Genomic DNA, 23,849 nt, shown 5'->3' on the forward strand with positions numbered 1-23,849 from the left:
TCAGCAAAAATGTGTCAGCATTTTCAACTTTTATAAGAAATAAATTCCAAAACTTAAGACAATTCTCACATCTGACCACTGGAATTATATCAGTAAAATGATAAGATATTAAGAAAGCAAATTCTTACACCAATATAACACAAAAAAAATATTTTAAAGGGAAATATTTGCAAATAACATGAGAACGATTTGAAAATTATGTGAACTATCTTAGGAAATAGTGTATATTCTGTTACCAGATGTGAATTAAAAAATCTTTTACAATAACTTGGTGAAAATATGTGTTTTAACATCTAGAATTTTATAGTTGTAATCTGCAAAAATCAAGATGATATATATCTCATAGAATCATTGTAATATTGAAACTGCTTTTCTTCAATTCATAATCCATGGTTGTTTCTTTTTTTTAATTAATAGCAAGAAATTTGCTCTTTAATGTTCTCAGCATTCCACTTTGTGCTCTAACACACTCAGTTTACAATTTGAACTAATTCGACATCTTCACATAGCTCCCTCTTACTGATAATTTATTTTTCCCTATCACCACTGAAAGTTTATTTCGTCATATCCCTAGGCTTAGATTAGATTTTACTATAAAGACACTTCTACGTACACATCTAGCAGTCATCTCAAGCTGGACGCATTCCAGGTTTCGGTCATCCTCCTACCTACGCCTAACAATTCCCAACTTACTGCCCGTCCAATAACCCCAATTTCAGTTCTTTATATTAGAATGCACTAAGCTGCCACTGGTAGCAGATATCCCTTCAAATCTCACATGAAATTTCTATTACTTGTGTAAAGTCTGATGTGAGTCAGGAAGACCCCTCCGTCTGAAACATGGGGCCCTCCAAGTTAATAGAGCAGCGGAGGAGAAATGTGGCGGGTTCATGGGATAGTTAGCGGGCCGGGCTTACAATGGGCTACAACTCTTCTATCCAATTTAACTGGGTGGAATTTAGACACATGGTTCTAATCTAATTGACAGGAAGTTTGGGAAGTGTCGCGTTTCTGTGTGCCCAGGATGAGAAATTTTGGTGACATCAGAACAACGTTGCCCCTGCTACCACCCATTCTATTGATAAGCAGATCACTGCATTCTTCACTTCTCACATGGATACAAATCATCTCCCCAAGACCCACAACCCAGATTTTCATTAATTTGGTATTCAGGCCAAAAAAAAAAAAAAAAAAATCTTGTCTAGGTGATTTGAAATAGCCTATATCAGATTCTGAAGTGTCTGCACTTGTTCCAGGATATTGCTTTCTATACCTTATACGAATGAGAGAAACGGGAAGGAAAATCACAATAAGACTCCCATTTAGAAAGGCAAGAACAGGAGATGCATAGAAGCCATTGGCTTCTGATAACTATGAAAAGCTACTGGGCAGATAGTTCTAATGACCCATGCACTGAAGGCGGGACACGTTTTTTGATTAAACTGTGCTTTTGTTTTTTGAGAAGAACGCATATCAGTTGTTCTTTATGATTCCTCTCTCTTCCCTCTATGCAGGGAGAGGAAACTTTCCATCATATTCTGTGATCTTTAAGTTTTCACATCACTTATTTCCTGGATGCTAAGATAATGCCACTTATTTTAGGTTTTTTGTTACTAATACCATTCTAAAAACTGAATATTAGTCAAGATGGGCTATGCTGAAAATAACTCTTAAGATCTCCATGTATGCCATGGGAAGTTTTAAGAGGGAAACTTGAAAATAGCTTGCGTGATTTCTTTCTACACTTTATTGACCAAAACATGCTCACTGAACCCAAACATAATTGTATATGTCATTGTCATCCCACATTATCCATGCCAGGTACCCAAGGCACAATCTTGGATTTTCCTTCTCCTAACCTGTCTCCTACTTAGTCACCAATTTTAGTTTATCCTACGTGAGTAAATAGCTTTCACTTCCATTCAATTATCACCTAGATTACTGCTAAAGACTTTTATCTTACTTCCTTACCTTCAGGATCAAACTTCTCTGATCCATTCTTTAAATGTTGCCTAAATTATTTTTGAAAATTGCCAATCTCATCATATCTATCCCCTGATTAAAACTACCTATCGCTTCTACTACCCCAGCCAAAAGCTCAATTTCTGTAATTGTAATATTTTATGTGAACTAGCCTCATTGACTCTATGTCCTATGCTCATCTCTCATTTATTACCGTGATCCGTGCCTCATGCAGCATAAACTTACTTGACTCAGTTTATATTCACTTACTAACTGCTGAAGAATACATACGTTTGCTATGCTTTTTCAAAACTACCTATATTTTGAATTAATAATAATTGCCACACTTCATTTGCTGGCATTGCCTTTCATCTATAGTTCAAATCTTGTGCTTTTTGAAGGCATACATTTGTTCACTGCTGTATGAATAAAGCCTAGGAAAGGACAAACATGTAAAAGTAATTTATATTAATAGTTTTGCTTCCAATTAATTGATTATGTGTCTATCAATTTAAGGTTTTTATGTTTCTCTTTTTCTGTGAAATTCATACTAGATTTTCCACTTTTACTATTATAACATATATTTTTTTACTTCTAATATACTATTACTATACTAGATATCACACTCTTATTTCTACAATCAATCATAGGGTCTATTTTAGCCTTTCTATTGCACTTGATTATAGAGGAGATTGAAAAGCGTTAGGAAACATGTACTTGAAACCAATAATGAGTGCTCTTGGAAAGATTTCAAAATCTAAGAATACCAGGAGATAACTTAGCCAAAGGGACATAGGCGTTGGTGCCATTTAGTAAAATTATCATTGATCAGGAACTTTCTCTCAGTTCATTTTTTTTTTAAAATCATGTTCTCAAATATATAATAAAATATTTATGTTAAGTATGGCTTATTACAAAAAGAAAAACAGTGTTTGAATTGAGGTCCTGAATAATATGTAGTTAAGATTCCCTTTTTCAAAATGTATTAACAAATATTTGTATTTTTTAGAAATTTACCCTCAGTTACGTAGGCATGAAATGATATGCTGGTCTATGATTTTAAAATAATTGTCAAAAAGAAAAAAAAATGAAAAATACATGAAGCAAATATGGCAAAACCAATAGTAATTGCTGTTTTTTCCCATGTCTTGGCCACTGCGAATAATGCTGCAATAAACATAGGGTACATATATCTTTACAGATAAATGATTTCAGATTTTTTTTTTGGTAGATACCCAGAACAGGAATTGCTAGGTCTTATGGTAACTCTTAATTTTTTGAGGAAACTCCATTTTGTTTTCCATAGTGGCTGTACCAATTTACATTCCCACCAGTAGTGTATGAGGGTTTCTATTTCTCCACAGCCTCTCCAATACTTGTTTTAACTTGTCTTGTTGACAATAACCATTCTAACAGGTATGAGGTCGTATCTCATTATGGTGTTAACTTGCATTTCCCTAATAGCTAGTGAAGTTGAGCATGTTTTCATATATCTGTTGGCCATTTGTATGTCTTCTCAGGAGAAGTGTCTGTTCAGGTCTTCTGACCATTTTTTAATTGGATGGTTTGTTTTTTGTTGTTGAGTTGTGTAAGTTCCAGAATATTTAATTAATTCTTTTTTTTTAAATTTCAATATCTTTGGTAAAATATTCATTTTGTTTGTCGATTTTGTTTCTGAATTCATTAACCTGCCTATTGAGTTTTCTTGCATCTTGTTGAGCTTTTTTCAGGATAGTAATCTTGAAATCTCTGTCATTCAAGTCACATAGTTCTATGTTTTTAAGTTTATTTTCTGGAGATTTTTTATTTTCTTTCTGAGCTGCCTTGTTACCTTGGTTATTCATGTCAACTGATGGATTTCTCTTCCTGGGCATCTATCAGAGTGGTTTCTGCAGCAGGTTGATCTGAAGAGGTCTTTCTTTGCTTTTCAGTAGGTGGTGCTGCAGTGTTTTGTTTTCTCTCGCGCCACGGTGTTTTATTTTCTCTTTTGCTGTTCTGCTTCTCACATGCCAGAAGGTTTCCTGGGAGGTGGGCTTCTCCTCTGTGATCAGGTTGCCTCCATCTCAGACAACCCATGAGCATGTGATGGGTGGTGGGGTTCTGAGCCTCTGAAATCCCAATGCTGCCCCTGCAGCCCATGGCAGAGCTTGTGTGTCTCAGGAGCCCTAGGCGTCCCTGCGGAGATGAGCCCAGAAAGGTGGTGCAGGGTGGGCTGGGAGAGGTGGCAGGTGTGTTTGTGGCTCCAAGCAATGGCGACTTCTAGCCCATTGCTGTCTCTCCCGCCTACAGCTCCTTCCTCGTCACCAGAATTGGCTGCACTATGTGCCTGCTACTCTGGGACTGTCTCTCCAGTTCTCGGGACTATAGATATTCTGCTCTTTAATCTGACAATGCCAAAGTTTCTTCAGGGGCCCGCTTCTAACACGCGGAGGGGCAGGGGGACGATCAGGCTCCATGTCTTTGTTTTCTGCCCGGCAGTAAGAGCTTAAACCACAATTCCCATCCTTCTGTATCCAGTCTTTGCTCCAAGGTCTGTGCTGTGATCTCTGGGTTAAGCCATACTACATTCTGATCCCTCAGGCAAGATTGTAGGCCACAGAAAGTGCAACTGCAGCCTGAATCCTTCCCTCTCCTGGAACCGCAGTGAGCTCCAGGCTGAGTCTTATGGCTCGTGTCTCAGTACTTCTCCCTTACCTCTTCCCATGTTCACCCCGATTCGCCCCCCTTCCCATATTTCGATGTGTGGATCTCGCAGACATTTTTGTGTGTTGCGGAAGGTAGCCTTTGTTGAATTTTAGCTGTTCAATTCATTGGAACTTCCAGGGAAAATTTCAAGGAGCACCCCTCACGCCACCGTGTTTCTCACATCTAAATCTCATGTGTTTAATTATCTTTCCTTTGTCATCCTTAACATGTGATATTAAGCTTATACAAATATGATATGCAACATATCTTAGGATCTATAATCCAAATTGTGTATACATATAATAGCATGATTAAAAAAGAAAGGATCAATTTATATTGTTATCATACAGGCTTGGGATTATTCATCTAAAATTTTATTTTTTGTTCCACATCTCCCTCAATCATAATCAATTGTTATATAACAAATGAAATTGTAAGAATAATAATATTATTAAAAAGATATTTCAATGTTTTTACTAATTCATGATGATAATAATTATAATTTAGGTTGCTGTAAACTTTACAAAAATAGTCAATGCCTAATGAACATTATGATTTTCAACTTAAACAAATACTATGTGCTTAACTATTTTCTTTTTGATTGATTTAGAACTTCTTATTTTATTTATTTTTTGTTATGTGATATCATGAATTATCTCCAGTAGACCTTTGTTTACAAGACATAAAACTAGTTTATTCTATTTCATGCTTTTGTTCCAAAAACAGTATGGGTTTTGTGATTTCCTAGACTAAAAGTATTCTGTTTACGTAGTAAAATGCCAGACTTTATAAAACCTTGCCTGTATTCAGATGGATTTTAGGTTTTTATTGCAATGTGTTGCTAGTTATCTTATTTCATTATATTGTATTTCTGTCATTTAATATTTGATTAAAATACCTAACTTATGAGACTTATTGATAGAATGAACATGTGAGCATGCAATCCAATTTTACTATGAGAACAATATCAATAATTTTGCAGTTATTTTTCATTTGTTATCTACCACAAAGTTGTAAATATGTTCTTGCATTTTGTGTTTAGAATTCCCCTCTTTTCTTAATAGATAGAATGTGATTAACAGTCTATTTTGGGGACAAGGCCTGCCTATATTTGGATCCCATTTCCTCCATTTTCCAGTTCCATTTGAATCTATTCCTAATATTTATCCCTGGTTTCATTATGGAAATCTAAATAATTTTAGAAATAATGGAAAAATGTGAAATGATGAAATATAGTGCTTTTAGATGTATAAATGAGAAGCTGAGCTTTAATTAAAAGATTTCCTTTCTGACTGAAACCCCAAATATGTGATCACAAAAGATCAAATAATTGTATCTCTTCCAGAATTTTAACTAGCACATTTTCATTGATGCCCCTTTCATGTTAATGTTTGAATGGTAATGCACTTATAGAAGTGCCTTGGGATCCTAAGTGAACAAAACATATTGTAATAGTACCAATGGAGGCAATGATTTCAAATCATAAATTTCTGCCACCATTCCTTTAAACAAAATAAGACTTTTGTTGTAAAGGACATTTAACTGGAAAATGAGTGGGACCAACATTGTATATTGTGTTACACAAAGAAAGATCCCAGATGATCTCCCCATTATGTCAATAATCCTAGGGGAGAAAATGATCAATCGTAGATCAATGCATATGTGTAAAACACCAGAGACTATGGGAAGAAAATAACTTCTTGTGCATGGCTGCTCATTTAATAGGGTCTAGAAGTGAGTCTTGATAAGCTGTTATTTATTGAGGAAACTGTTTGCCTAGGTGAGTAGAATCTGGCTTCAGATAAATGAATCTGCAAGAATTTCCTGAAGGAAATGGTGAAATTATTTATTGATTTGCAGTTTTATCTTTTCTAAGCAAACATTTTCTAGAGCAATCAATTCATTTTTCACCCCGGTTGTCTTAGTTCTTAGTTTTAAGATCTGTGTCATGTTAACATACAGCATCAGTTTTCAGAACCTCATCATCATTGTATATGTCGTCTCAATTTTCTGAAGGTAAAACTTTCCAGTAGGTAAGAAATTGGCAGACTTTTTTGGTAAAGTGCAAATAGAAAACATTTTAGCCTTGTGGGTCCTACAATCTCCTGAAACTACTTAACTTTGCTATTTTAGCCTCAAAGCAGGCATAGACAAAATGCAAATACATGTGCAGGGCTGTATTCCTCCCCATAATGAATTTTTTTTTAATTTATTTTTTAAATCACTGGGTAAAAGGTAGCATTTCTATATGGGTGTAATTTGCTGACCTAAATAAACTAGTGAAAAAAGATGATGACTTCATATACTTTCCATATCTTTTTGCTACCCAAGACATCAAAATTCTACACAGTTTCCATGACATATACATATACAGAGGGTCCCCAAAAAATGTATACATATCTTAAGGAAAAAAAACTATTAAAATTGTAATAATCAATATATACCAACAACAAAAGGTGAATACAAGTTGTTTGACTTCTGCAATTACAAGAGGTGCTGCAAGTGGTTACACTCGGCGTAATTTTAACAGAGTTTTGCCTTTCTTAAAATCTATACATTTTTTTGGTATCTTCTGTATATAATATATATGCATATACATCTGTGTGTGTGTGTGTGTGTGTGTGTGTGTGTGTGTGTGTGTACCAAGTAGAGAGTCTCTGGTAGGTATACATGTATACTTCATCAAGAAAATACTGTTTCAGTTGGCACTCATTTAAACCTCACTTTGACTTAGTTTTTTATCTGTAATAAGGGATCGTAATCTTATAGGATTTTTATGATGATTAAGGTAATGCTAAAATATGTAAATTAATTTATAGAGTATTTTTTTGTTTGCTTATTGTTTGTTTTTTTTACACATCAATGGAAGTAATTGAGATTCAGTGGGTTTTGAGTCAATATAATTTACGTTCATTTTTTTGATACGTACATTGTGGAGAGAAGGTATTTTTACCTTAAATATAATTCCTAGCAAATAGGAACATAAAATGACCATAATCCTAATTTTGATTATAGTGTTAGGGTATTTCTGAATTGTTATGAACTACTGTGCATTTTTCTGTAATATTCTATTTCTTTTGAAAAAAAACTTGAAGTTATCCAAATAGGAAGACATTCTTACAGTCTTTTAAAGATATCTCTCTTCAGATAATATTTAAAAAAATAAGTAGTCTAATAATGCCTAAAGTTATTAAATTCATGTATGTATATGTTTCATATTGGATAGTTATATAGGTCACATTTTCTGAGAAGCTGACACCAAGAAGTTATTATTAGTTGCACAAAAGTTTTATGGGGGGTCTTTCTGTTAAGCATTAAGAAGAGGAAACAGGTTTCATGGAAGGGACACTTCAGAAAGTGATACAGGTCTGATCCTTGTGAAAGAAGAGGATAGGAATGATTGGGACAGAAAATTTTCAGCCTGCAGCACGGTTTTAATCAGTTTTAGCCAGACCAATGGGGAGTCCTTAATTCAGATTCCACGGTTCCTAAAAGCGGTCCTCCACTAGTATCCTCACCATTGGTGAGGGGCAGCCTGAGGAAATATGGCCTGTAATATGGCCAGCTGAGGCTGACTGAAATCTGTGATCCCTGATTCAGGAGAGCTAAGTGACCGCCACAGATACCAAATATTGATATGGGAAAAAAAAGCAAGAACAATCAAAACTGTGAAATGATAACTTCTAACACCCATTAGATGATGTGAGTGTTATGTTTGATAGTTTTTAAAGTATTTAATCATTATATATTCACATATATGTATGAATAATTTTATGTATGAATAATTTTTTTCTCTTTAATTAAGAATGCTTCAATAATATTAACAGTATTTTTTTGTAGAACCCTAATTTCCTTTTTGAAAATCAACTTAAAGGAGAAGTTAAAATATCCTGCTTTAATTTCACCAGTAGATTTTTTAGTGTTTTGTAATCATAATGTTTAATTTGTGCTGTTCTTAGACTTTAATTATGAAACTAAATTGTACTAATACCCATTAGGTACTTCTTAATTGAAGGCACATCATATGTCTGATGTGGCAGTACTAATTGGTGTAATTACATTCTAATATGCATCAGTAGCCTAATTTTAAAAAGTGAATAAAAGCAAAATGAAATAAGTCAGTTCTTGAAACTGCATAGCTGTAGAACACAAATGCATTTGCATTTATAACATACATATTTATTCAGAACAGACAACCCATCAATTATATTTCAAATTAATTCACCAGATAACATGAAATAGAGAGGAAGAAGAATTGGTCAGGTAAATATGCATGTAACTTCAAAAGGAACAGTCATAAAGTTCTAGCAGAACAATGCCTTTCTCTATTACAAATCCTATGTAGGTCAAACCCTTTGAGAGTAAATCCATTCCTTATTGGAATAAGTTTTGGGTGAAATTATTAAACAACCCACTTACACATCACATTACTGGTTGTTCAAGCGGGAGGTGAATCAGTGGTGAGCTCCTGCCCAGCTAAAACAGGCTCCAAAAACAGCAAAAAAAAATACATTTTTCTGTGTTCAAAAATATTCGTTCATTTCTGCTCTCAGATCTTATTTGTTCCATGTAATATATGTAATTTTTACATAAGTTGAGTTATTGTGATTATACATTTTGTCGTGATATTTCTATTGAAAATAATAATGGGATATATATTTTTAATTGAATTCTATGGACTTAAAATATGAAAGCAAATTATGTTATTTTAATTTCCTTAATTCAGGAATTCTTAGAAAAATCATTTTATATTTAAAAATTAATTTATATAGATATTTTTATGCAGATGCGAAGTGAGATCCTGAGCACAAGTACATATATTATTGTCAATTTAATTCATAATCATTCAAAGCACTTAGGACACACATGGAATGTGTTTTCTCTTCTATTCAGTTTTAAGAATCTATAGGATTTACCTATCTGGATATGGGCTTAGGGCCAGCTTCTTAATCGTGTGACCTATGCAGCCCCACAGGACTCCATGCGTATAATGCTCTCCTGTCACCATCTTGAAATTCTTAATAGTTTTTGAACAAGGCACAACCCTCATTTTCATTTTGCACTAGGACCCACAAATTATATATCCAGTCCTGCATGGACCCAGGATTTTCTTACAACCAGATATTTTATACTGAAGCTATGGACTACTAATGTTTGAGAGCTCAAAAGGAGAACTTTAAAGGGGATTTTACTTTGCAAAGCTAATAAAAAATAAAAGTTGAAAGATAATAGAACCATTCTTAAAGCCGTTGTTAATTTTGGAAATATTGCAGTTCACTTTCATAATGTTTTCATAGAGAAGCACTGCTCATTTACTTTGCTACTTCACTTTGAATCAGTGGCAATAATACATTACAAAAAGAAATTTTAATAATTTGGGGCATAGTAAATTTATTAGTTCTCTCATGGTTACCTTGAAGAAATCAATATTTTTTTTGATTTGTAAAAATATCAAAGTAGTTTGTAATTCTTCGTCATTTTGAAATTTGTCTGAATAACTTACTGGAATCTGAAAACCACCAAAGCACCACATAAAATATAGCTTGGTGTTCTCAGTGACTTGTGAAATTCTGGAAAAAAATTCAAATGCTCCCTTATCATGGCCAAGATATTTGAAAATAAAGAAAGTAAAGAAACACATGCTTATAGATGTGGTATTACTGATTTTTTTAAAAAAATGTGTATATATATATATATAATATCTTCAGTACAGTTGGTAGATAGAGCCTCTTGATAGTTGATTACTTTACTATTGTTGTTTGTTATTTATACTCTGCCAATTTCCTAAATATATGAAGATAATATTCACAAAGATAACTTCAGGTGAAGAAATCAATCCACTGATACATTAATTAGTTGAAATCAGAGCAATGATAAGATGTTGATAGGAAAATAATTTGAGGCCAGAAAACAATGAATATTGGTAATATGTTTTTCTTTTGGTGTTGCTTTTACTTTAAAAAGTGTTTCGGAGAGTGTTGTTGAAAAAGCAATATCAGAGTTCTCTAATACATTCCAAATTTTGAAAATTCTTAGTCTATAAGAGAAGTGAAATGTTTCATGGACATATTGTAGAGATGGGAAATTCAAGACACAGATTGGAATTACACAAATGTAAGTAAGCTGGATCAGGGCTTCAGAACACTCTTTCCAATAAGCCAGCAATTTTCATAATTTTCAATTTTTCGAACACATTTTTTTGAAAGCATATTTAACCTAGAAGTAGAAACAAATAAAAGACCCAAAATTAGAGCTAATTTTGTTGAATCTGTGTTGGCTCCACAGAGTACAGTTAGGAAATGATTACATTAAGCAGAACATATGCAGAAATCCTGTAAATTTCAAGGCAGTACACAAAATTTATAAATAATGTGAAACAAATATAAAATGTTCAACACAATATACAATCATTGTCTTTATTTAACAGAATAGTTACCCATTCTTTTAATGTAATAAATTTTCACTTTAAAAATAACTCTAAAAAAGCAATATTTCACTAAGAAAAAAATATAAATGTAGGAAATAGATGAGAAAAATACCTGTAATCATAACTTCCAAGTACAGCAATTTGGGTTTATATAATACTAGAGAGTTTTCTGTGTGTCCAAGCACTATGAGTCTTTCATTAAATAAAGTTCTCATAAGCACTTTATCTTGAATAATGTTCCAGGAAGTGGTAATCCCTTAAGTCATCAGAACAATTCCTGAGGTCACTAAAAATATTAGGAGACCTGACTCTGGGTGATAGATAGTAGACAATATATTACAGAATTATGCACCTGAAAACTATGTAACTTTACTAATCATTGTCACCCCAATAAACTTTAATTAAAAAAGAAATATTAGGTGAAACATTTTAAGTCACAATTTTTCTTCCTCCTCAAAGAGACTGTCAAGAACGCTATTCCATGCCTCGTGTTCCTGTTTATCTCTCATTTCTAAGTCATCTATTATCATTCTTGTATCACCCTCTGGATTTGCATCTCCACCAGAACCAATCAATCTCCCACCCTCCATCCCAATCTTGATAGGTCTTGAATGCTTATATGCCGCTTAACAAACTCTTCCATATTTTCATGGAAAACTGGCACCTAGTGTGCCTGGAAAATACCACCTCAAAAGCCCTTTCAGTAAAATGTCATCTGTTTGTCACTCCGGTTTCGCGTACCTAATGACCATGAGGTTGGGAATATATGTTTTTGGTTTTAATTAGCAACTGTCAGGTTATTATTATTCTTCCCTTCTGGGAACAAACAAATAACCATTGCTGATAAACTTTGCCCACTTATTGCTTAGGATATTTATCTGCATCACACTTTTCACTTCTGTGTTTTCCTTAAGATATTTGGTCTCTTTCCACTGTAACAATTTTCACTTTGGCTTTCAAAGACAATCTCTTGACTGAAACCCTTGTCATTATTCCCCATTACTTTTGCCTCAGATTGAAAACTCTTCAAAATCTTACCTGTCAGTTTCTTGACCATCACATCTGTAATATCTTTTCTTCTTACTTATTTTGAGAGCAATTGTTTCTTCACACACAAATATATACACATATATACATATATATACACATAAATATCTTTCGTCATCTCTGCTGCCCATTTCATTCATTGCCACTGTGTTAAGACCTGCACTTCTACAAGTTTTGACCTCCTAAAAGTTGTCAATCTCTGGACCTCACTATCTTGTCTTTCTCCCTTAGCCTTCTTATTACTTCTCTTCCTTACTTTCCCAGGAAAAATTGCATAGTCCATCTTTATAATTAACTGAATGATAGGGTTTTGGAAAATACATTTTTGTAGAATTTACATGTCTAACAAGAAAGTGTTGCTAAATGTGATGGTTTATTTTAGTAATTTTTATGTTTATTTCTCCAAAGCAATGGTAAAACTAGCTCTTCCTTTACTCTTTGAATTTATTCCAGGCTACTTAAATTTAATTCTTAGATGTACTTTTCCTTCATATGCACTGAAACAAGTGTGAATTGCTTAGTTATCCAGTCCAATCAAATCCTAATATCTGCCTGTATTGTACTGAAACTTTTTCATATTTCTAGATTTGTGTTTTCACTATTCTGTGATATTTGTTCTTGACATGTTGCATCTGTGGGAAAACACAGGCAGTTTCCTCTTGGAACAATATCTAGACATTGCTAAAAATGTGTGACTTTTGAGATAAATGCTTCATTTTCTTAGTAGAAAAATGTTTATGCATTTAAGTACATTTATAATACCATGTTTCCCCGAAAATAAAACTGAGCTGGACCATCAGCTCTAATGCATCTTTTGGAGCAAAAATTAATGTAATACCCGGCTTTTATTTTATAAGACCCAGATATAATACAATTATAATCATATAATATATGTAATATATATATAATTATATAAGACTCTGATATAATATAACTATAATTATATAATATAAGTATAATTATATAAGACCAGATATAATATAATATAATATAATATAATATAATATAATATAATATAATGTAATATAATATAATATAGCGTAAGACTGGGCAAATAATATAATATAATATAATATAATATCAGGTCTTATATTAATTTTGGCTTCAAAAGATGCATTAAAGCTGATGGTCCAGCTAGGTCTTATTTTCGGGGAAATATGGTACAACCAAAGAACATGGCCAAAATCTTTAGGAAGGATAGAGCTTTATTTCTATTATTTGTGACATTGCCACAATGAAATCAGATAGATACATTTGAACTATCTTCTTCTCAATTTCAAATCTGAAATTGCAAAGAATTATCATTAACATTCAATTCTCTACTTATCATAAATTCAAAGAAGATTTCACCACTTTAACATTGACATCATTTTATAAATCTTTAGAACATTGGTTTAACCAGAAGATATTTTTTAACCAAATTGAGAAAGACTAAAATCCACATGATGTCATTTCAATTCAGTGTGTTGGTACAAATTGCATTGTATTCATTTGTTTGAGCATATATTCAAGGCCATGCTCAAAGCATGTACAGCTATAGAAACAAAAGATTTGCCTGAGTCTGCTTTGCTTGTTAATGTTTTCAGTGGCTTGAGAATGGTAATTACAATCTCATTTTAGCTCACTTTGAAGAATCCTGAAAGGTGACATTTAATCCTTATGTTCTGAATACGGTGACTATTGATACCTAGTGGAAGTTTTCAAGATCATTTTCACAGGTCCATGACAAAATGACAGTATTTGAGAAAAAAAAATCTCAAAGTTTAATGGTGTGTATTACTCAAATCCGGAATTGTTTGTTTTATATGTCTCCTCAAGTCTCTTACATATGTTTCCATTGGACTTTTTTAAAATTGATTTTTCTTTACTTCAAGACAATGAACATACCATCTTATATTCTAAGCTATTGTTTTGATTTTTAGACCCACAATTAGCGTGAATTTAATTTTATGGTGCTGTGTATTAGGAGTCATAGCTAATATGACTTGCTGCTGAAACTCATATGATTTACTATTGTAAAAATATATTGAATTGCCCAGATAAAAATATTAACTTGTATAAATCTTACTATATAAAATCTAACATAAAGTCCTTTTCATCAAGTTGATATCCAGATTAGTTGTAGAATATTCCCATGTAATTACTAATTTATTTTTCCATTAGAAAATGTTAGCTGGTATAATTTTTCCTGTTTTACTTTTGGGTGTTGTTTTTTATTGTTTGTTTTTATGCCTTCCTCAGATGTCTTCTTTTGTAAGCAAAGGTAGGGAAGGTAGGCACCCCCTACAATTGGGGCACAAAAATAAACTGTGTGATTTGGCCAAAGATCTTTATGCTGAGTTAATAGAAGACAGAAAGTGGAATGATTTGCAAAATTTATTCAAGAACTCTGAGAAAAAGTGTACTGTCTAGTTATGTCAACCTTTTCATGTTAAGTAAATCATTCACACCAAGGTTCCAAATTAGGCTGAAGAGCTGGCAGAAGCCATGGGACTAACAGTAACTCCATGCCATGTGATGGTAGGTTGTTGTCAAGAATCAGCCTGCAGGCAGATTGTGATTTCCATAAAAAGGATGAATCATAATGCATATTAGCTTGTAATTGTATCATCTACATGGAGGAGTCATACAGATATCCCTGCAGCCAGAAGGCCGAGGGAAAATGTGTGTGGGTCTCATTACTGACCTGCTGTAGCAAAAAGAAGTAATGACAGGTATGGAGTGATCCCCGCTGCTTATTATTAGAATAGATTAAAATCCTTTTGAAATGAGGGAACTCTAGAGATTTTTAAGCGATTAAATTGGTGTACACATCTCAAAAGGGAGTTGAGGAATTTACTACGAATAGGGCATAGGGGAAAGCAGACCCAAAGGTCTAATGATGGTATCCATTTGCAAGTTTTAAGAAAGGTTCATACTCCTAAAAATTGCTTTGTTTCTCATAAAATTTATCTATACTTAAATTTATTTTACTTCTAAATTTGATTTCATTTTTAAATCAAATACAAGATGTTACCTCACAGTTAAATTAACTATTTATTGCTTTTTTTTTCTCATTTTAGAATTTTTAACTCTGTCAGTCAAACTATATATAGTCCAGCTCCTAATCCAATTTCGATTATGATATTGTGGGCAATTGTGGCACAGTTTGCCCATTAATCAATAAATTTACCTTACAGCAAACAAGATGAAACTCTACCAGAAAAAAAAAAAATTCCAGAAGAGCATAAGGAAATATTAAGCGCAATAATGATCAATATGTTATTTTTAAATATTTTCAACTTTCTGTACTATGTACTTCCTCAAATTAAGAAATATATCAATGCTGAATACATAAAATAAACATTGAATAGATTACAGAAAAAAATTACCTCCAAATAATCAAAAACATTTTAAGTCTAGTTTCTATTGTCTTAGCCATAAAACCTTGAAGATACTAACAGGATATGTTGATTTTTTAAATTTAAAATTAATACATATTACATTATTACTATTATAATTTTGAAAACTTAGGACATTTTAAATTAAGCTTTATTGAGATATCATTCACAAATTTTTGGAATTTCTAAGAACATTTCAAATATTTTTGTACAAACCCCTTGAATGGTACTCCAGTCCACATACAAATTTGGCATGATTTTTAACTGATACCCATTCAGGAAAATATTTTAACGGACCATCCCTTTTCTTTATTTCTCAATGCTCATATATATATATACTTTTTATCCTTAAAGTTCTAGGACAAGTACACATATTTCATTCTAATTATATACTTCTAAATATTAATAAATAATTAATGGTGCAACTGGTAGACATGATTCATCTCCTTACTTTGCATTTATCATAATAAATTTGTATCAGTGTTTGCTCCAAATGAAATGATAAATTACCTGATTTTTACCTTTACTCTTAATTTTGAACTTAATATTGCATTCATATGATAACTTTTGGGAAAATACACATCTATTTTCTATCATTTAATACTACACAATTAAAAGAAACATGTTACTCAGGTTATTTCATTTCTTTCAAGTTTTCAAATACAAGCTATTGCAATAACCTATTGGAATATATTTAAATAGTAATTCATTTTAACACATATATATGTATATATATATGTATATATACATATATATGTGTGTGTGTGTGTGTGTGTGTGTGTGTATATATATATATATATATATATATATAGTTTCATAGTTTCATATATAGGAGGCTGCACCAATCAGAAAGAAACAAAATATGAATTTCAAATTATGAAATTTTCATTTTATACTCTTTCTGGTAACTTTATGAAAGCAAATTTGGAACCCTTTCGAAAAACTGATAACAAATTTCCAGTGGAAAGAAAATCTGGTATGAAACTATTCTGTGAGAAGACTCTGTATTTCAGTAACTCAAACTCCTTGGCACAGGATCAAGCTCCCATTTATTTGCTCATGTGGACACTAAATATAGATACGAAGTGTGGTCACAAAATACAGTGAATGTTTAAATAAAAAAAAAAAACTATTACAGTAAAAGACACATTGCCATTAATCCCCCTCAAAATACCCTCCTCCCCATTTCAAACATACTTGACATTTTCTGAAGCAGTTCCGGAAGTCCTTTTTCGTGAGTGTCTTTATTTGCACTGTCATGGCTGCCTCGATATCCTGAATTGATTCAAAACATTTACCGTTTACAGTCATTTGGACTTTGGAGAAGAGCCAGAAGTTGCACAATGCCAGATCCAGTGAATAAGGTGGATGAGGACACACTGTAATGTTTTTATTTGACAGAAATTGCGTACCAGAAGTGATGTGTGACATGAAATTTCATGTTAATGCATGTTCATGAGCCATGATTTATGGCACACATTAAAACATCCCTTCTCTCAACCGTAGCTCACACCTTATTGAACTGAACAAGTTGAAACTTGTCACACACTGTTACTAAGGTTCATTGCACCACTTCCTTAGTGAAGATCCCTGCTATTCAGTTGGATGGCACTCAGCAGCAGCCGTCACTGTATTTGTTGATTACACATGTATACATATACATAAGGATGTGAAATAATGTCATAAAATGTCCTAAATAATCATATAATATATTAATGTCTGGATACAGTTTTGAAAGTTATAGTTTCAACCAATCAATGCAAAGTATTTTAGTTTGCAAAAATTCATTATATCTCATCAGAAAGGCTGTCTTTTTTTTTTTTTAAACAGTTCAGGGATTTATTTAGTTTCTTCGTAATCAATTTAGAGCACCAGTTTGTGAGGATAAACCCCATTTGTGAGAGAAAACACAGAGCGGAGGTAGCCCTGGAGCTGAGAAGTAGCTTTGACTTTTGGCAGAATTTGCGAGTCCAGGGCTTTCTGACAAAGTTTGCGCTGCTCTGTGATCGCGTATTTCTTTTTCTCTGTTTTGAAGATCTCACCTTCCTGGTGTCGGGGCTTATGCAGCTTCTTCTTCTTGAAGTAAGCATCACTAAGATGTTTGGGGATTTTCACATCACTGATACCAATTTTGGTGAAGGTGATGATGACAAATTTCTGGTGTGTTCTATGCAGAGGAACTTGATGGAGGGACAGAGGTCCAGTCACAGTCACAAGCCACTGCTCAGCTGCTTCAGAAAAAACACCCTCTTGCCTCTGTCGCGCCCAGTGAGGATGATCAGAATGGTTCCACCAGTGATGCTGGCCCCAAGTTTTCTCATAGACTGACAAGTGTTTCTTGCTATAGTTCAACAGCTTTTGGGCACATCAGCAGGATAGTATCAAGGCATTTTGAAAAGTGTAACCACTTGGGTGCCACCATTCTTATTGCCACCACCTAGTTCCTTCCTTTTCTTTTCAGTCCTGGATTTAGCTGTTGAACACTTCTTCTTGTACATGACCTTTAGGAATACACAGCTGATGGTGAATATCTGCCGACTCCTCTGACCAGGACAGGGTTTTGACTGCAGTAGGGATTCCCCTTCTTAGGCATTTTGGCCTGGAGGTTACCCTTCTTAACCTTGCCACCAACATCAGCCTTCTTGGCTTCAGGTTTCTTCTCCTTAGCATCCAGCTTCTCAGCTTTTTCACCCGCCATCTTGGAAGATGGGAAAGCGGCAAATAGGTTGTCTTTGAAATGATGGAATGATCCTTCTTTTCTCTTTGTGTTTTTAATCAAATGAAAAAGCAAGTATTTGTAAATTCAAAATTTCCATTTACGAAAATATGTATTTTAAACTTTTATTGTTGAAGTAATTTAGAATTTGAATTAGTGGTTATCTTAGTAAGATAATTTATTTCTTCAAGACTATGACATGCTTATGTTGCATACAAAATTACCAAATAAATAATGTTACTGATGATGAATTTTTATCTAATTATTCAATATAATTCTTTCTCTCAAAAGAGAAATGATTAAATGAATTAAACAACAGTTATGCAATTAGATTCAGTATGAATATTATGTGCCCTTTGTGCATACTTTTGAATTTTTAAGGTCAATCATTGCATAGAAAAATTAATTATTTCTTTAGAAGACAAAAATATGGTACTTAAGTTTGAATAAATTTGTTAATAAGTAGGATACTTTAAAAAAATAAGAAAAGAAAATTCAGTCATATTTGAACATGCATGCAAGAGGTTTTCTATAGCATAGCACAAAAGAAAAAATAAACTAAAAATAAAATATTCCAAAAGCAAAACAAAAAACCCTAAACAATAACAACAAAAATACATTAAAATATTTCTGCTTCTATTTTAATTGAAAATAATAAAAATAAAAACAGCTAGATGTTAGTCTTCCTGAATTCATTATTGAATTTTCTGGATTAATTAATTAGAACTTTTAGCTTTTCTCTCAATATTACCCTAATTTTCTAACCTCAAACATAGAACCAGGCATCATTTCCCTCTTCATTTTTTCCATGAATCACATGCTAGATACATCACTGTACCTGTAATCCTCTGAATGTCTCATTCTTTTTCAGGTACCCCTGTTTGTGTTCATTTTTTGTCATTTTTTTAGAATATCTTTTCCAAATTTTTCATCTATAAAAATATCTTTTATAAATACTGTGTAGTACTAGAAATTCTAAGTCAGGAGACAAGTGCCATTGAGAGGATAGTTGTTTCCACAGATCCCAAGAGGAGGAAGCATTCATGCCACGGAGAGCCAAATGAGGAAGCACCTGGGTCAGTCATAAGCCAGAGGGAGAGAAGAACTTTGAGCAGGAGACTTTATCATGGTTTCTGTGGGAAGGAACAAACAAGGCAAAGTAAACAGGGGTAAGATTGATGGGTCTGAGTAATGTCAGTGGGTTCTAGAGCATAGGGGCTGTCTTTTGTTGTCTGATGCCTGGCTCTAGGGTGATTACAGTAGGGGTACAGTGGACCAGAATATGAGAGCCTGGTAAGAGAGATGGTTGGGGATTGGTTGGTTTGTATTTGAAGTAAACCCTCCGGAAGGAGTCAGATGGATGAGGGGTGGTGGCAAGGGAGACAAGAGGCTGAGGCAAGGAGTCTCAGGAATATTATTGGAATGTCATTATAGAGAATATAGTATATCTGGCATATGCATGCAGGCAGAAGTTAATGCAGCAAGTCTGTAGAAGGGAGGAACCTGGTTAATGCAGTTATTCTCTGCATATCACTTAAACATCTCAAAAGCCAGTATACCATGATTGATTATTTATAAAACTTAAAATGTTTAAATACCTTTCATTTCAGTAAATGCTCATAACTCATACTTGACGATAAAAAAGTAAAATGGATATACCTGTATTAGTACGGTACATAACATACAACATAGAAAAATCACTTACCTATCTGTATAACTTCCTCGATCAAATAAAATAGAATTTGTTAAGTTTCTTATCTAATGATAATCCCTTAACTTGAATTGGTCCTATACTAACTTCTTATGATTTATTCTCTGTATCATGTTTAATATTTCCATCTCAACTGAGATCCTCTTGTTGACATTTCTTTTTTTAACTGCCTTTTTAAATTAAAGTGTAGCACATATAAGAAAAGTACACAGAGCACAAATGTGCAGCTTGATTAAATATCAGGAGAAACAAATTTTCACTACCCAGTCATGAAAGACGGCCTTAGCAGCATCTGAGAATTCCTCTTAGGCTCCAGGGTATACTAGATTATGTCTATGCGTATCCCCACCCAACTACATCTTTTGCAACAATTGATATTTTCAAGAATTGCCAGTCTGTTGTGATTTGACTTTTCAGTCCTTAGTTATTAAAGCCATTGGAGGTGTTTGCATACGTTTATTAGCCTTCTGAATTGTTTATTTTGTGTGTGTTTTCAAGTGTCTTGCATGTCTCTATTGGACTCTTTAAAATTAATTTTCCTTTATTGTAAGGCCATGAACATACCCTCTTATGTTCTATAAGCTATTATTTTGATCTTTAAATCCACACTTAGCATGGATTTGATTTTGTGAGGCTATGTGTTAGGAACAAAGACTTTTTTTTTTTTTTTTTTAATGTAGGCATACAGTCAGTACTGCATTACTTATTTAACGGATTGTCATTTCAATCATTTATCCATTGAAATGCATTTACCCATGGAATTTTGACAAAAGCTAAGTGTCCACATATATATGGATCTGATTGTGGTCGCTGTAATCAATCTCGATAAATTTGTCTATACTTTCATAAATACAACACTGTTTGAATGACTGTATCTTACAAAGTTTTAATATTGAGCAGAGCAAATCCTTCCACTCAGTTGTTCTTACTCAAGATTAACTTTGCTGTTTTATTTTTTTCTAAGTGATTTCTTGGAATAATCCAATGATGCATATGTTAGTAGTTCCATGAATGAAGAGATGACCAATAGGTTAAAGTCCTATTTCCCCATCTTCCAGAGTAGGCTTTTTATTATTTCCATCCAGGAGAATTCATCTATTGGAAGAGGCATCAGAGGAAAAACAAACAAGCCCACACACACAAAAAAACAAAGACAACCAAAAAAACATCTTTGAACCTCACAACCTCATTGCAAGGGACCTTGTAAAATACTACAAACAGCAAATACAGCAGTGAAACTCCAGGGAGTCAATTTTTCAGTTTATATTTCAAAAAATAAAGAGACAACTCAAATCCAAATAATTGGAAGGCAACTCTACTAGGGGACCTCAAACTGTAGGTTCTCAGAGATTCTTTAAAAAGCATCTAATCTTTGGAAATCAATAGCTGACCCAAGATTTCTGGAACAAGTTAATGATTTCTGACATTGAATAGCTCACACCCAAGATGAATCAGTACTCTGTCTAATTGTAGTTTTTTTTTTTCTTTTCTTTTTCTAAATCTGATCACTTAAAATTAATCTTTTCATTTCTACAGGTAGCCCCCTGCTTTTCATTTACCCATAACTGACTTTTTCTCCTCTCTTGCCTCCTTATCATCATCATTAGGTCATAAAGTACTTATTTTAATTCCAATCTTGGATTACCCCAAACAATAGCCATTCCCCTCAATCTTACTGACTGCTGGGTATGTGGCCTTTATCACCAGGCTCTCATGATAAAAGTTTCTGTACAATTAGTGTTTCATCAAACAGAATCATAGGGAATTATTGCTAATAGCATTTCGACATGTACCGATGTAGACAAATGACCTTAAACAATTAAAACTGACATTGCTAGTGTCCCTTTCTCCCAGAAAAAAACAATTATGGCAATCTATCCATTACCCCAGGTAATTCTCAATTTTAATTTAGCAAACCTTATTGGGCAGTGGACCAAATACTTGCCAATTGGATGAGACTAATAGATATTCAAATATGTAACCCAGCTAATATAAGTCTTTAGTTCCTACCTCATGTCTCGAACAATTCCTATTTTCCAGATTTTCATGTGTTTTTCCTTTATACTACTTCCTTTGTGGCCAGGATAGTTGGTTCTGTTTGCCTCAAACTAACACCTCATGACTCTTAGGAATAGTATTCCAAGACTTGTCTGTACAAGTGACACTAATTCTGTAAATCATCAAAGCTAGAAATTTTGACTCAGATGCAAGCTCCAAAATGAGGCTCTTCTTGATTATTCTAGCATTTTACCTGGGAAAGCTACTGACTCATTGTTCATGTGAATTATCAGAGCAGTGTTTCCATAGTGGGAATCATAAAAACAGAAAAGAATGTAAGGTATTTATCATAAACTCAGGCAGAAGTTATTAATGATGTCACCTCTGTGCTAGCTAGAACTCAGATTACCGAATGATTTTGGTGAGCTTTGGGCTATTTAAGTGGTCTTTAGTTGCCCAGTACTCCAGATTGCTTGGTTTGCATATAAATGCATACTTACAGGCTTGTTGTTTACTATTTCTAGGAATTAGCTAACCCAAGAAGTTCACAAGGTTCCACAGTGTCGAAGCATAATAAAATATAGGAAAAAAAGATTAATAGAGTAAGGTAGAACAAGTTATACATTGCCCTAAGGAATAAGCTACATAGCCATCTGGTTCTGAAGCATTTTACAGGAACTACTGATTGTTCTTGTTTTCTGTCATAATGATCCTGATACTAAGTCACTTCATGCTATCCAGGGCCTTAACTGTCTTTCTCTAGCTGCTTTTTCATCAGAATATTGACATTACTGTAAAACTACAGAAGTTCAAGAAGATCTGATGATATGACCAAAAATGGAGACAATTGAACTGTTCCCAAGTAGTGCACATATAAATCTCTAGATATATAATTCTTTCACAAGCAAGATAATAACCACGCCAGGAGGAAAATGGCCAAATTATATATGAGGATAGAACTGACCGACAACCTTTGCAGCAACCAGCCCAGGAAAACAAACAACAATCTCTGCATCAGTCGGTCTCAATGGTCATGATTTGGTCAATGACTACCAACTTCTCTATTTCTGCCCTTGCTGCCAACTCAGGACCAACCACAGAGAGTCAAACACCCTAAATCAATCACATTCTACTTAGCCCACCTCCAGCTTCTCCATATCAACAACCTTCCAAAGCCTTCACATTTTTAAAATTCTAAGCCCTTCCTATTCCCTGTCTGACTTTGAGTCTCTTCAGAACAAAAGTGACGGTAGCTGACTCTCTTGTGTTATTGTAAAATATGAATAAATAGGTTCAGTTTATTGCCGTTTGGGTGGTATTCATGTATTTCCACAATCTACAATAATCTATATGATAATATTTAAATAGTATTGTTAATTTAAAAGAGAATTCTACATATCTGTGCAAACATGGTGTCCACCTGACATTACTCAAAGCAGAAGAGTCTAGAAGCAGCCCCTCTTTGAGACCAAACTTGCAAACTGGCTTAATACAGTCAAAGCCAAGCTTTGGGTTGACTGTTTTATGCCTGTTTTGCAATATCTGTAAAATGCTTGGTGACACACAGCAGAATTTTAACCTTTTAAATGTAAAGTTAAAGGAAGCATGGCGTTAAAGTGACCTAGTGCTAAATATGTTTTCTATTTGACCCAGAACCATGCTTGTGCAGATAACCAGATTTTGGTTATCTGCACAAGCATGGTTCTGGGTCATCATCTTAAATGATGTCTGGAGATAAATGGTTGTTAGCCATTTCCACAGAAGGTATCGGTGAAGGACAAACAGCCTTTGGTCCTCTTTTATTCTTTCTAATCCTAAATTCTGCTTCTAAGTGTGAAGACCCTTCACAGTTCTAGATATTCTTCTAGGTATACCGTAGTTTCATAACTACCTTTTAATCCTTTGTTGCTACCTTTTCTCTGT

The 23,849-nt window shown here is 33.5% G+C and overlaps 1 pseudogene; it reads right to left on the reverse strand.

Moving 5' to 3' along the window:
* Window positions 1-17,364: 17,364 nt before the first annotated feature.
* Window positions 17,365-18,199, reverse strand: LOC117037877 (60S ribosomal protein L6-like; annotated as a pseudogene).
* Window positions 18,200-23,849: the final 5,650 nt, after the last annotated feature.

The sequence above is a fragment of the Rhinolophus ferrumequinum genome, chromosome 18 (assembly GCF_004115265.2).
Source record: "Rhinolophus ferrumequinum isolate MPI-CBG mRhiFer1 chromosome 18, mRhiFer1_v1.p, whole genome shotgun sequence".
Classification (NCBI taxonomy): Eukaryota; Metazoa; Chordata; class Mammalia; order Chiroptera; family Rhinolophidae; genus Rhinolophus; species Rhinolophus ferrumequinum.